A 6,288-nucleotide genomic window follows, 5' to 3' on the forward strand; every position below is an offset into this window, starting at 1 on the left:
GATGAAATGCCTTTCTGTACCAGCAGGTGGCAGTATCTGAATAGCCAATCAGAATGATCAGATGGCCCGACGGACTGACAAGCTCCGACGGCGATTCAACATTTTGAATCGGCCGAAAAAAAGCAGACGAGGACCAACCTCAGCCGACTGTGCAGAACACACTGAGAAAACTGAGAAAAACTGGTCGGCTTGGTGTGTTCTGGCCTTAACCCTGCACATTTTGTATGTCTCCCTCATTTATCACACCTGATTCAACTCACAAGCTCATTAGTTGAGACTGCAAGACCATGGCTGCGTCCGAAAACTGGAAAATGCTGCCTTACGAGGACACATTTCAAGGTAGTAAGGCATCAAGGCATGTCCGAATCCAATCTTAGCTTCACTTCCTGTCTCACGAGATACCTTCATCTGATCGATTTTTGAAGGAAGCATATATGTATCCTTAGCTGCCTTTGATATCCCACAATCCTGTGCTTTCCATTCTGTGACAGTTGAGCTAGAAAAATAAAGATGGCGTCCGAAAGTTGCGTTTGCTGCTCAGTTTTTGTACAAATGTATGATTTTGATCAACATATTTCAATTTTGATATCATTTCTATCGAGAAATTACTACTGTAGTAATTAAATATTTGTTTAGTTCTCACCAAAGCTTGTGCTATATTGCTGTAGATCAGGGTTCCTCAAATCCGGTCCTGGAGGGCCACTGCCCTGCAGAGTTTACCTCAAACCCTGTGATTTTCTAGTGATCCTGAAGACCTTGATTAGCTTGCTGCCCTGTTCAGGTGTGTTTGATCAGGGTTGGAGCTAAACTGTGCAGGGCATTGGCCCTCCAGGGCAAGATTTGAGGAACCCTGCTGTAGATCATTAAACTGTTACGCTGCCTCAGAAGTCTGTCCGAAATCAGTTTCGTGAGGTACCTTCATGTACAAACGCTGCCGTACAAGTCATTCTCTTATAAGACAGCGAGGCAGCAAGACGGCTACCTAGGTTTCGGACGCAGCCCTGAAGTGGGTGTGACAGATATAGGGAGACCTACAAAATGTGCAGGGCTGGGGGTACTCCAGGACAGATTTGAGAACCACTGCGCTAGAGGGCGCTGTTTGTCTTCGAGTCAAGAGGATTTGATACTGCGTCAATGCTCTAGAGGGTGCTGTGTGTTGATCAGTGAAGGAAGTTGATTCTGCATCAGTGCTTGTTGAGAATCTGACATTTTTTTTTTCCTGTTTTCTTTAATTCTCCTCTTAGTTTTCTTTGTACTGCATCTCCCACAATTCCAAGCAAACTTCCAAATATGGTGCACTACATTACTCGTATTCCCCTGGATAAGGTCTGTAAGTAGACCTCACATCCTTTCTTTGTTTCTTTTGCATGGGAGAGGTGTGGGTGTTTGAATGGACACCTAACCATGTCCTTTTGAGTCTTTTCCTTAGGATGTGTTAATGACTTAAGAACATCCTGTCCATCCTGTTCATCTTGTCCTTCTTTCAACATCTATCCATTTACATCGTGCGAATCTGTCCCATGTGAATCTATGAACTTCACGCAAGCTTCCTGAACTCAATTAAATAAAAAACAGCAAAGGACTGGTGTTTTTCCCATGTTTTAATTACAAGTTTCTATAATTCTAACAACATTTGGATATATTTAACATCTGATATCCAACAAATGGTCCTTTGAGCTGGAGGTAGAAATTTGGTGGAATGGATTACCATGCAAGACCTGCAGTCTGGCGCAACCAAATGAGAAGACCTCCTGCCTGTTTTGCGGACTGTTTGATACAAGAATATCCTCACAAGATATCCTCACAAGTAGCATAATCACAGTTAGCCTCTCCTCAGCCTCAGTATGCTGTTTCTTTACAGCCAATAGGATCATCATCTTCTAGCTTGGCAATTCCTTAGCTAATGAAGGAATAGCCTCATATTCAACCACAGACTGTAGGTCAGTCATGGAATCTTGTTGTACAACAACCTGCTCTGTACATTAAACCAACTGTTCCCACTACCCAGGCAACTGCAATTCCATATCTTCATTCTTACCCATATTCCCAGCCATTTTACGCTTTATACCCTGCCACTTCCTATCCTATTTCTTGTGTTCAGGGACATTCCATTCGCTTTTTGATAAATGACAACCCCCAAGAATTTGCAATGTTGCAGTTAGCCTTGACAAATTTGTTGTCACCTCATGAGTCAGAACATTAAAAATACCATATCTTGTTGGATCATTTAAAATGTACTCCTGTTAGTGATCTAGCTTTAGCTTATGTTAATGATCATAGGCCTTACATTATGGCTCTTTTTGCAATACAACAGGAATATGGGCAACCTCACTGTTAAATAATTTCTTATTTCTTGGGCTTCACTTTTTGACTGTCTCTGTGTCTTGGTATTTTTCCATTGTGCACATCATGTACCTACCTAGACAAAACAAGAAGTAGTAGTCCTTGGATTTGGGATGTCCCAATCACGTTTTTTTGCCCTCGAGTCTGAGTCATTTGATTTTGAGTAGCTATATGCCAATACCATGTCCCGATCCGATACTTCTATAATAGCCTACATAAAAAAAGAATAAAGAAGAGCGAAAAAACAGATCCAGGAACAGTGCTTTTCAGGTTTTTCAGGTATCTAACAGTAATCATCAAATATAAAATATCACTGCATATTATCTTTACTGTATAAAATAAATAAAGATTAATCATTATTGAAAAACTATTCAGTCAAGAGCAGTGGTTGATTTGTTATTTGATGTTTGATTTAACATTAAATACAGGCAGCAGGAATAGTTTTTTTTTCCCTATAAAACATGCACAATCCAGTACTGTTCCACATGCTGTCTTTCTCGACTAATATACGTTCACTTAAGACATACACATAACCGACTAGGATCCTCGCTAAGACGGGCATGTTGACACAATTTTTTTGTATGAATGTGGCCGCCGAAGCGCAAGACTTGAAAGAGAACTCTGTATTTGCGCGCTGACTGGAATAAGCGTGTGCGCGCTTCGGATGAGTGCACACAAATCTTCTCACAGCGCGTGCGAGTTCTCTTTCGCGTCTTGTTCTTGAAGGTTTAAATCAGCAAGGCTTAAATGAGTTTAGATTAAACACCGATAGAAACGTGTGCTGTTCAGGTCTCACCTGCGTTCGGGCGCTATCAACACCCGGGTGATGACGGCGTAAATGACATTACAGCAGACGGCACTCGCAGTTAACAGTTTACAAAGAGTGACTGTTTTGTCCACGCTTTCTGATTATCGTTGTTGTAACGTTTTGTGCATCCATCGACTGAAACATAAATTATCTGAACTCTGTCTGTTTTCCACGTTGCTATTTTAAATAAAGCATATTAACCAATAGATGCGTCGTCATTCGAGATGGACCGCGGAGCAAGTGCGTACCGAACCGTAAGTGGAGAACCGTATGGTTTGATTTTTTTACAGAGAACCGTTGCACCCCTAATAGCCTACATATGTCCGATTCCGATCTAGTCTGAAATCACGTGATCGGATCTGGACATCCCTACCTTGGACACACTGACACACACACATTTACATTTCTTATTTGTTATTATATTTCTTGAAATGCCGTACATGGTAAGGTTTGATTCTTAAGTCGTATTATTGGATGCTCAAGCCATCCTGGAGATTGTTGTTTGACCTATGTCTATAAATATGACCCTTCTTCCTGAATAAATGAGAATGCCTTGTACCACACTTAATCTATGTCTGCTTGGTCATTCTCCCGAGATCTCGCACTGCTGCTGCCACACATCACAGGGGTTGAGGCGCCTGTTTCTAAACTGATGACTGAGATTAAAAATATTCTACCTATTATTGAGATTTTGATCTAACACTCAACATCTAGTTTTAAGAGAAATCAAAGCCATTCTAGTCATTAAATTAAAGACCCACATTAACAATCAAACAGTCTTGTATGGACTCAACGGCAATTCTGTTGTACCAAGATCCATGAATAAGATCCATGAACCTCAGAATTTGAGAGATGGAGAGCAGAGTTCCAAGTATTCATGTGCATATTATTCCAGTAGAGAGCATTTCATTGGCCTGTGGCCCTCTTTTAGATCTCTAGAAGACACCAGAAAGGATGCATGGATTAGAGAGAACAAAAGATGTTGAAGATGCAGGCTTAACCATCTAGCTGTCATCTGTGACTTGATAAAACAAAGGCAGACATCTTGGTATCCATCATGGAGTCAACTGTCCTGACCAGGATAATGGTACAATCTATCGACTAAGCCTTGGAGGTTCTGGCAAGGTACTGCTGAAAGTTGTTGAAGTACATCACCACCATTGATCCCTGCAAACTTGTGCTATCCTTGATGGATCAGAACATACCATGTTGCTACCTCAAGCATCTGATTCTTTAGGCCTCAATGGAGTAGCTGAGTCCTTAATTGTTAGAATTGTGTATTTGTTATGACAGAGACACTGGAGGCAGGAATAAAAGCAGTTAAGATGTTTATTTGGCAAACAGCAGAGCAAAACGGGTGATGAATGAAGTGGTGGAAGATCTCAGAGGTGGAATGAGAGATAATACTGTCCTTGTTGAAGTTGCAGATGAATGAAGATGGAGACGCTGGAGAAGGCAGATGGAAACACTCACACACACTGGCAGGTAGACACACGAGGAGACTGGAGACAATGGAGACGAAGGAGATGATGAGGCTGGGTAAGTATCGCTTTGGGAGTCCTTGAGGTAAGTTTACAACTGGTGTAACACAAACGAGACCGGACAGTGAGTGTGTGTGAGTGTGGGGTTTAAGTGCTGGTGTTGATGACTGATGTGATGAGCTTCAGGTGGCGGTGATTAGTATGCTGGTGATTGGGTGCGCGGGTACTGAAGTGAGGTGGAACCTGACGTGTCTGTGACAGTACCCCCCCTCCCACGGCCCGCTCCTGAGGGCCGAGGACCCCGACGTCGTGGTGGTCGTCCTCGAGGTCGTGGGGCAGGTCTGTCTGGGTGGTTGGTGTGGAAAGCCTGTAACAGAGCAGGATCAAGGATATCATTCTTGGGGACCCATGAGCGTTCTTCGGGACCGTAGCCTTCCCAGTCCACCAGGTATTCCAAGAGACCACCACGGCGCCGGGAGTCCAGGATCTCTCGTACCACGTAAGCAGTTCCATCGTCCAGGATAAGTGGAAGGGGGGGCTCGACGGCTGCCACGTCAGGTTCTGTGGAGGGAAGAACAGAAGGGTGGTGAGGTTTTAATAGTGACACGTGGAAGGTGGGATGAATTCTTTTGTATTGTGCAGGGAGTTGTAACCGGTAGGTGACGGGGTTGATCTGTCGCAGGATGGTGAATGGGCCAATGAAGGGGGGACTCAGCTTCTTGCAGGGCAGGCGCATCCTGATGTCCCTGGTGGACAGCCAGACCTTCTGCCCCGGTTGGTAGGTTGGAGCGTGGGAGCGCCGAAGGTCGGCTGTCATCTTGCGCCTGCGCAGGGCTCTCTGCAGCTGGTGGTGAGCTGAGTCCCATACCCTCTCACTCTCCCGAAACCAGTAGTCGACGGCAGGAACGTTGGAGGGTTCCCCGTTCCAGGGGAACAGTGGGGGTTGGAAACCGAGTACGCATTGGAAAGGTGTTAATCCAGTGGTGGCTTGACAGAGGGAGTTCTGTGCGTACTCGGCCCAACCCAGGTACTGGTTCCAGGAGTTCTGGTGGCCGTGACAGAAGGTACGCAGGAAGCGGCCGATCTCCTGGATCTTGCGTTCCGTCTGCCCGTTCGACTGAGGGTGGTATCCAGACGATAGGCTGACGGTCACACCCAGGAGCGAGAAGAAAGCCTTCCAGACTCGGGAGATAAATTGAGGTCCTCTATCAGAGACAATGTCCTCGGGGATTCCATAATGACGGAAGACATGGTTGAACATTAACTCGGCTGTGGTCATGGCTGTGGGTAGACCCTCCAGGGGAATGAGTCGGCAGGCCTTTGAGAAACGATCTACGACGACTAGAATGCATGTGTTACCCTCAGACTCTGGGAGGTCGGTGACGAAGTCGACTCCCAGGTGTGACCAGGGCCTCTCAGGAACGGGCAGAGGATGGAGCTTGCCGGTGGGAAGATGGCGTGGGCTCTTGGAGATGGCGCACTCCCTGCAGCCCTGCACGTACCTCCTGACGTCGTTGGCCATGTTTGGCCACCAGAAGCGCTGTTTGAGCAGCGAGAGGGTCTCATTGACCCCCGGGTGACCAGTGCCAAGTGAAGAGTGAACGGAGTGCAGGAGTGGAGTGCGTCGTGTCCGGGTGATGTAACGCAAGCCCTGGG

This window comes from Chanodichthys erythropterus, chromosome 10 (genome assembly GCF_024489055.1).
Source record: "Chanodichthys erythropterus isolate Z2021 chromosome 10, ASM2448905v1, whole genome shotgun sequence".
Classification (NCBI taxonomy): domain Eukaryota; kingdom Metazoa; phylum Chordata; class Actinopteri; order Cypriniformes; family Xenocyprididae; genus Chanodichthys; species Chanodichthys erythropterus.